Below are 10,332 nucleotides of genomic sequence, written 5' to 3'. Positions count from 1 at the left end.
AATTAATAAAAAAATAAATAAGGATATGAACTGTAGTAAAAAGAATTCCTTCAATTATCTTATTATTTTCGCGCAAATACAATATTTTCTGTTTTACAGAATATAGGTATCATTGCTAAAAACAAGCATTTTTTCGTTATTTCGCGTAATAATTAAAACTTAAAATAATTTCTAGTAGTAAATATGATTATTCTAGTAAAAAATTTAATTTTCTAGTTTAAAAAAATATTTTTCGCATAAAAAACAAATTTTATCATATTGAGAACATTTTTTACAAGAAAAAATAAAGTTTTTCTGCTATTCATGATTAAATAATACTGACCTTATTTATTCTTTATAAAGTTATGCTGCAATTTTTGACATAAAACCTTTTTTAGTTAAACATAGAAGTTAAAACAGATATAAATAGAATTTTCGAATAATATATAACTTTTTACAATTATATTGGCAATAAAAAACTATTATGAAAAATTAATTAGAAATCTATATAACTATCTAGACATCTTATTTTTATGTTTGCATCAAATTCATTCTGCGACTTATATCTTAGTAATCATAGCTTCTTATCATTTGTCGTATCGGATTCAGCTTCTTATAAGTCAGTGTTTTATGTCGAATTTTATATGGTCTGCTCAAGTCTTAGTAGACTATTCTAAATTTATCTTAATATTCAAAATTAAGCATAAATGCTATACTATATATAACTTAATCTCCGTAAAGCGCTGCTAAAAAAATTTCAAATGTACTGCTTAAGTCTAGTTAGTATGCATATATTTTTTTGATTATAACGTTTAACATCATTTGTATATTTTTTTGTATTATTTCTGGCTTTTTCTTGTGATAGCTGTTTAGAAATATATAACTATTTCTATTTTTGTAATGTAAATTTTGATAACATATTCATTAAGTGAATAATATAAGTCTATAGTTTTATATAAAACCTAGAGATTTTTAAAAAAGCAGCTAATTCTCACTTACTATATGTTTTCCGCCTTTAAATACCTTTTTTCTAAAAACATTTTTATGTTCGATATGTAATTTTTATAGTAAAATTACAATATAAATACACATATTTTCTTTTATTAGAAACATCATATCCTTTGAAAGTAAAAATATATAACCTTTTGAATTAGGTTTTACAGTGTCTTTCACACATTTTTGAACAGTTTAACGATATCTAAATCTAGATTTGTTGCAAATAAATAATTCTTCTATATTTTAAGTCTATTGAAATTGTATTATTTCTTGTTGCTTTATAAATTACGCCTATAATTATTAGTGTTCATTGGCGCATTTCATATGTGAATACATGATGTAATGATTATTATGTTGAAAACATAAAGAATTTTTGTAGAACTTTTACAATTTCATCAAGATTTCCAGTTTTATATTTAGGAACACTAATTATATTTTTCAAATTTAAAATACAAAAATAAGATCTATTATAGAACAATTTTAGGTAAACTTGTTTTCATATGCTGTTCATATGAAACGGGTGTTGCATACATTTTAGATCACTAATATACTATAAAGTCTTAAAATTGCAAGTTTTAACTTTTAAACACAATTTTAAATGCTTCATCATAATAAGAAAAGCAAAATATATTTTATATTTTTATAGACATTTAGCTTATCTTTGGATTTTTTTTAAAACACTCGAATTCATAGACCCAATGAAATATTGAGTTCTATTTTTTTCGGTTATCAACTATGTTTCTACATTGCTGACAGTATAGAGCTTATGGCCTTTTATTTCAGGAACCACTATAAAGATAAAATATTATTATCTTCTGATCAGAAAATGTTTTTAACTCTTGACTAGGTCAAAAAAAACAATATTAATAATTTGTAGTGGAGTCCAGAGGAAAAACTACTATGAGCTTGATAGGAGAAATCTTAGCAGAGGGTTGACTGAAAACAAGAATTATACAATTGAAGCGTCAAATAATCAACTAAAAATTTTGGATATAAATATACGTAAAATCACAGCAAAAAAAATTATGACGATCATCTATGCCCATTCTCACTAGTCCAAAAACAGCTAAAATAAGCATCATAACAGAAGTTGAATTTAAGACATAAAAAAATCACTGCCGTTCTGGAAAGCCGCTAGACCTGATGAAATCTTTAATTTCTATATTGAAAAGATAATGAGCTTGCATAAATAGATATATCAAATACATTTTTGTTATAATAAAATCAGGAAAAATGGTTTTTATCCATGGCAAGACAGATCTTATACCAAAAGAAGATGTCAAAATAGTAAATAAATTCAGACCAATCACATGTATGTCTAATTTATATAAGTAAACGACAAAGGCGTTTTTAAAATCATTCGATATGAGGTTGAGACAAAAAAAGATTGCAGAAAATCAGTTTGTAACAATAAGGCGCGTTTAAGGAGCAATAGAACAAGCTCTTTTTGATATTTCGAAAAATAAAGAGCATGGAAACAATGAAATACAACTTGGATTAGTAAAAAAATAGTATTTGAAACATTTATACATAACTAACTGCCTGCATGTATGTATTTATTGAAAACTTGAACCCACCTACATGGATAACGTCTTTAGAAAAAAGATTACAAGCAATTGAGTATAACTTTAAGGTTGAATAGAGAAGAAATCGTGCATATAGAAACGCATAAGAAAATACTACAAAATGGCAGTATGTCAACTTTTTTATTCGTTCCATGTGATGATTTCTTGTGCAGAAATTTAATAAACGCTTACCGGGGGTGTTTGTAATGAATATTAAAAACGCCTTTAAAACAAATATTATACTGTTCATAGATGACCTCACATTAATATTAAAAACTCCAGAAACACTTAAACTCATGATTATATTTCATTAACCATATATAATCTGTGGACCTTGAAAAAAACAAAAAAAGTATGCGCTAACCATGAAAATGCGCAGATCTGGCAACATTTATTGAAGGTCTGCTGCTTATTAATATCGTTGAGTAATTAAGAATAGCAAATTGGATATAAAGCTAGAAACTTTTGAATATATTTATGAATTGATACTAAATCAAATAAGAAATATATTTAAAGCTAAACTCAATGCTGGGAATTAATTTAAAGCCATTAATGGACTTGTAACATTACTCATAAATTACATTAAAGGCGTATTAAAATTAGAACCTGAAGAATTCACATAACTTGATGGTATGATAAGAGATATTTTAAATTTATTATCTACCCACCTCCAGCCTATTAATAAAGAAAGATTATCTTTAAAGAGACATGAAATAGGACGTGGGCTATGCAATATTGAATTTAAAGCTGAGAAGATGATCTACCTGCCAGTAGAATTGCTTGAAAATAGTGAAAACTGTTCATCGAGAGGGCTGCAATATTAAAAGTAGAAAAATATAACAGACATATCTCTCACTAATTGAAGAATATCAAAAAAATAAATATCATGTTTATATCACCGAAACGAGACACTTGAGAAAAAGCAGCAAGAAAGTCTACTTCGTAAAATAAAAGAAAAATCATTACACCAAAAACCTATTAAAGCCAATAATTATGAAATGATTGAAAATGTGGGAATATCAAGATAGATAAAGAACTGCAACATATAACCGAGTGAAGATGGTAAATTGTGTTTTATTCAGGAAAGAAATATGTTTTTCGGGGAGAAATAAAATTTCCACATTGTAACGAGACCATTAAAACAATTAACCACCTCGAAAGGAGATGCTAAAAATGTAGAGCATTAATACATGCGAAGGTACAACTTAAGAAAACAAAAAAGGTCAGAACTCACAAGTACAAGAGATCTGAGAAAACGAAAATGTAGAGATAGAGGTTGACACCAGAATAAAAACAGATTTTTAATCAAACAAAATTAACCAGATATTTTTTTATACGATAAAAAAGAAAAAAGTTTGTTACGTTGATTAGAATAGGTATAAGTAGCCTTGTTAACTTAACTGACGTTTAGAATGAAACATATAGAAAATATGGAATCTTGGCGAATGAACTTGGTTTAATTTACAAATTTAAAACAAGAATAATACCATATGAAATGATTTGGGATGGAGTATTTACAAAATTCCAAAAAAATATGTTAAGGAGTTAAAAATAACAGACGAAGTAGAAGCATCATGTAAGCTCTCAACACCGCAAGACACTTGAACTCATCTCATTTGAGAGAAAATTTGAATTTCATGAAGATAGATCTGAAGAAGGTGTCAAAAGATGTATCGAGGTGTTGTGCGATGTTCCTAATTTGCATACTACGTCTCAAAGAATGTAATTGGTAAAAATAAAATTAACCCATAAAAAAATAAAATAATTATTTTACAATATACATTTTTTTTATTATAAAAATCAGCATTTTTCCAATATATTATAAGATTGCTCATTCTCATATAATTTAATCTGCTATAATAGCAGACATAATATAAAAACAAAGAAATCTCGTAAATATTGTAATATTTCTGTTTTTTTCAATTAATCACATAACATATATTTAGTAGAAGTTATAGATGTTTTGGGTGTTAAATTAATGTATGAAAAAATTATTAGCTTTATAAACATCTTTTTTAAACAAAAAAAAATATAATATATCATCCTCAGAAAGACTAAAATTGCAATGAAATTGATATAAAATAAAATTTTAATTTTTAATTTATGGCAATAAATGCCAGATTTTAGTTGAATTTATATTTTATACAAATTAAAGCCGAATCGGAAAATTATATAGATATTTTATCCAAAAACTAAAGTCGTTGATTACAAATATATATCTGAAAAACTTAATTTTAATTTTCAAGTGCTTTGTAATGGTGTAAACCAAAAAAGCTATTATTACAAAATAACAGGCTATTTTACAGGATGAATTAGCATCGTAAAATATGTCTTTATGTCACAAACTCGATGAAAGGATTTTAAACTATGGCATCTTCCATTTATCTTTTATAACACATCCAAGAAGATCCAATATAACTAGATTCATATATTATAGCTACGTTATTCATATAAAACTTATAGTTTAAGTATAAACAAATTAAATAGATTTATATTTTGATTTTAACAACTTTTAAATGAGGGTCTTTGTTTAAATCAATAAAAAATAGAAAAAAAATATATTTTAATAAATTATTTAAGTGGTTTGCATAAAGAACTGTTGAATCTATAAACTAGAAAACAAAAAAATATTCATCATTCTAAGCCATGCTATAAATATTTATAGAAATCTAAGGGTTTAAGCTTTTAATTATCGAATGAAGCCATAAATTTCGCAAATTTTAGCTTATGATCACATAATAAAGTATATCTTTTAAAAATAACACTCTTAGTTTAATTTATGAAATACTTTTTGGCTAGACAGACCACAGAAAATAAATGAATATTATTTGTTTTGAGATTTTTCATATAAAATGAATATAAGTCAAGCGAAGAGCTATATTCTTGGAATACTTCTGGATATTTTACTATGCATTTGAAGGCTAAAATTCGGATAAAGAGGTATGATGAATTAATTTCTGAATATATATATATGAGAAAGTCTTTAAACAGGTTGTGCTTAGACAAACAGTATTCAGTAACGTAGAACATGCGCATTGCACAGTAGGCTTTTAGGGCATTTTCATAATTAGGTGTTTCAGTGTAAAATGTAATATATCCAGCCAAGAGATCAAATATATCGGTCAACATATCATTTTTGATATATGCTGAACACATGAATATGATTTCAAAAAAAAACCTTTGCAATGGCGCAAGTATTTCAAATGGATTACTATTATACATTTGATCATTAAATTCTTGGATCAAATGTCTTAAGTAAAACTTCCACCAAGGTATCAAAAATTCAAAAACAAAGAAATACACATTGGGATGATACATATTTTTTTCATTTAAGCAATTAGACCCAAATACAGAAAGTGATGTAAAAGAAGCTTCTATATATTTATTATATTTGAAACTTGTAGCCTGATCGATCATGGAATTTTGATAATTGTAAATTGTTTTCAAACCTTTCATGATCATATGCTTTGCTCGAAGAAATAGCATACAATCCATATATAAATATACAGAATCGAACTGTCCGCTTTCTTCCGAATCTGAATCGTCTACGGTTTCAAATGAATAGTAATGTGAATAAATCTCAAGTGCATTGTATTTTATATCCATAAAGAATAATTTATGTCCTTCTGTATAATTCTTTGCTTCTTTAAATAAATCTTCTATTTCGAAACTCTCAAAAATACATATCAGAACCTTTTTGGCTTTTTTTCTAAATTCCTTTGATCTTCGATATCCACCTTTACAAAAATTCATGTAAGTTTCTTTTAAGAATATTAAAATTTTTGATACATAATTATACTCTTTCATCAACAATGAGTCATAAAGAATATCCAGAATTTCGACGATCTTAACATCATATATAAAAGTATACTTTTTTGTTAGGCTACCCAAATTTTCATAATATGATAGAATTTCATATAACTTGATGCACTGTAGAACATTTTTTCGTTTATCGATATAAAGATAGCTTTTCTCAATTGTTTTACACCATTCTTCCAGAGGTGTTAGCTTACACAAATTCTTGTATAAATTTTCTATCTTATTATTTATCTCTTGATGGTTCGATGATTCTAAAATATCGAGGCTTGCTAATAATAAATTCCTTTTAAAATTCTTATATACAAAATTATTTACATCAGTGGATAGTATATTTATTAAAAGCGTAGCACTCGATTTGCATGTTTCAAGGTTTTGATTTAAAAAGCAAGCTAAAATATGATTCATTAAAATAGATTCTTCTCTGTTTCTATCTATTTCATCGGATGTTAACATGGAAATGATGGGTATAAGAATTACATAATACCACACCAAAATCGATTAAAAGTTTTATCACCCCTTTTTTCCATTTAAATATAGATAAGGCGATGAGAAAATATAAAACATTTTTATATTCGGATAACAGATTTTCTTTGAAAGATAACATAAAACTAACTACATCTTTAAATAAAATACAAAGAAATTTGCCGTGTTAAAGATAATTAAAAAAACCCTTTTAAATAGCGAAAAAAAACCAAAGATATTATTATTAATGAAACGAAGTTTTAGTTCATCTAATCCTCTTTTACATATTATAATCATGAAGCATTTAATTTCTTTTTTAGTTTCTGCTAATATAACTTTTGAAGCTAAGGCAAATGAGTTTTTTATAACACATATAGAAGATGACTATATAATGAACTAAAGTCATCATTAAAATATCATATAGACACTTATATAGTGGTGATAACAATTTTTAATCGACTTTAATAGGTGAAACAATAAGTTTACTTATCATGCCAGCCTACTCTTTAACTTAGTCAATTGACATATCGATCTAATTCTGTAAATATATTGAAATTAAGTAATAAACTTTCATTGTTCGCAATATAATAAATCATGTTTACTTTTATTTTTTTGCAAGTAAATTACACCAGTTTGCATTTTATTTTTGTTAATAATATGTGGTATTTGTTGTTTCTAAACTTAATTTCGAATTATTTGAAGATATTAATTTATGGTGGAATAATAATTTATTCTAAAATTTACCCACAGATTTAATTACATTGTTTATAATTCATAAGTATTCAATAAATCAAATAAGATATTTTAATAATTTTTTTTAATTTAACCCACAATAATATAGCAGCGAAATGCCATTTGTAAGGTTGAAGATACGTTTTTAATATCTTGGACTCCATTTGCAAGATATTGTTTCGGAAATTAAATATCTTGTTACGAAGTTGTAAATAAGGTCTGCTTTTTGTTTAATAATTTTAATTATGAATTTTTTTAAGCGTTTTGATAAGCTAAAAAATGCGTTTTATAATTTATTAGAAACTAAAAATTGTCTTGAGTAATTGTGATAATAATTGTTACTTAGATTTATCTTGTTATATATAGTTTGGTGTTCATAAATTGATTAATTGTAACAATAGAATGATGTGATGAAATTGGTTTTCACGAAGGATAACTTTTGAATGAGCAATATAGTTTATCTCAATATAAAAGTATAGGATATTATTGGATATAATAATAGAAAAAAGTCAACAAATCGAAAAAAGGGCCTAATAAAGATAAACAACCGTGATATTCTTTTTAATATTAGATACAATAACAGCAACATGTGTGAAAGCATTATATTAGTTATAAATCTTAGACATAATAAATATAAGAAGTGCATAATATATCAATACTTTGTTTGTTCGGTAGATAATTTAAACAAGTTAAACCATGATTTTTTATATTAAGGATAAATACATTTTGATTATATGCAAACCTTTTGACTCTAGAGTTGCGGTTTCTGGATATATAATAAAATTTTAGTCCAGAATTAATCTGTTTTAATTTATATTATATTATATATCATATAATGTAAATTTAATTTTTATCACAAAAAATATTTCTATTGGATTGCATAAGTGCTTCCTTCAGTAATTTTAGGATACTTTTATCTATTCTCTATTTATCACTTTTATGCAGTGTGTGTTTTTGAATACATAATTCACAACCTTAAATACTTAACGCAGAGTCGTCATAATTTTCAAATATTATAAATTCCTATTATTGTTCCTTTACCAAAAACAATGATACGAAACACGATAAGACACTGTAAGAAATAATTTTTTATTATATCCACGCTCGCCGCTTATCTTTTTATTTATATTTATTATTCTTAGTTCTGGTAAATAAATTTCTTTCCAAGACACTATAAATTATTCAAAAAAATGACATGAATATATTTTACATTTTGACACAATAAAAAATGTTTCGTTATATATCCGAATTTAAATCATACTGTTTATAGGTAATATAATTCACTAATTGTAAGGTTCATGTTATTACACATGCGCTGAGTCGCCTGTTTGATAAATTCACCATGAAACGGATATATAATAAGAAACTTTGACCAGTATAAAATAAATTTGTTTCATTGTAATAAAACAACCGTTATAACGATATTTACGGAAATCTGCATCAAGAAAGAGGAAAATCACATAGGAAAGCAGCTTTACTAAAAATTTAAAAATATAACGCATAGCATCTGGCCTTATTAAATGAATTTCAAAGATCAAATATGTAACAGTGGACATAGATCTATTAGAGCTCGAATTAAACAATATAGAGTTTATTGATGACAAAAAAAACAAAATATATGCATGAAAAACCTTTCTACTTGGTAAATAAATAAAACCCCTATCATACTCAGGATCGATAAAGTGGCATAACTACGGATATATTGGAATAATATAAGAACCAAGTTTTGTTTGATTTATGATAGAAACATATTATTTGAGCAAAGAAGAATTCCATACTGTAACGACTATTTCAAAACTTCGTTTACTTGACAAGAAGATGAAAAAAAATTATTGGTCATGACTATACAAGGAGAAGAAACTTTAAGGTAAAGTTTATCACTTATTACTAGCATGTAAATATAAATAAAAAAACCGTAGACACTGAGCAAAATAAAATATGGAAATTAAATTCACGGAGATTAAAGTATATACAGAATTAAAATCGATATAAAATCATCAAAAGACAGACCTGACTTTTTTATAAATGATAATAAAATAAATGTTTCACACACATAAAATCGTTTTGACCTGTAAAAGAAGCACATATATTGTCCAAAACGAAAAATTCGCGAAGTATGATCTGATTAAATCTGAGCTATCATAATGTACATTTGCAATACAAAAAATTTTCCGTATATAAACTTGGGACGATGTGCTAACATAAAATTGAAATGTATCTGAAAGAACTCGAAGTAACTAATCAGGTTGTGGCATATATACGAACATTGAGATTGAGAAAACCCTTTAAATAATAAGTCTTGAACAGAAGAAGAGTTTAGAGTGAATAAAAATGCCATAAGTATAAATACGTGTACACTTGACAGATCAATATAGTTGAGCTTAAAGACACAATAATCAGAATTACAACGATAAATTAAACATTAAATAATGACACAATCTAAATTACGAAATCTGTATAAAGTTATGAATAATCTGTTTTCAAAAACTACAGAAAGAATTTTTTTATAATTAGTGTTAATTTAAATCAAGATATAATACCTGGATATAGGTAGCATATTCATTTTAAACTAATTCATAAATCACAAATGCATCCATATCAATTTATTTAGCATATAAATGTTCTTTCTAAATTTTATTGACGAGAGGGATAAATTAACCAACTGTTAATCAGATCAAAAGACTTTCGACCCTAAAAATCATATATTTTCGGCCATACACCAATATTTATATTTATTTCTCATAAATACCTCATTTTTAGAATTTTGCTTATGACTTTC

The sequence above is a fragment of the Rhyacophila brunnea genome, unplaced genomic scaffold (genome assembly GCF_057557595.1).
Source record: "Rhyacophila brunnea isolate RB1 unplaced genomic scaffold, BYU_Rbru_1.0 scaffold_50, whole genome shotgun sequence".
Lineage (NCBI taxonomy): Eukaryota > Metazoa > Arthropoda > Insecta > Trichoptera > Rhyacophilidae > Rhyacophila > Rhyacophila brunnea.
This window is presented reverse-complemented; position numbering follows the sequence as displayed.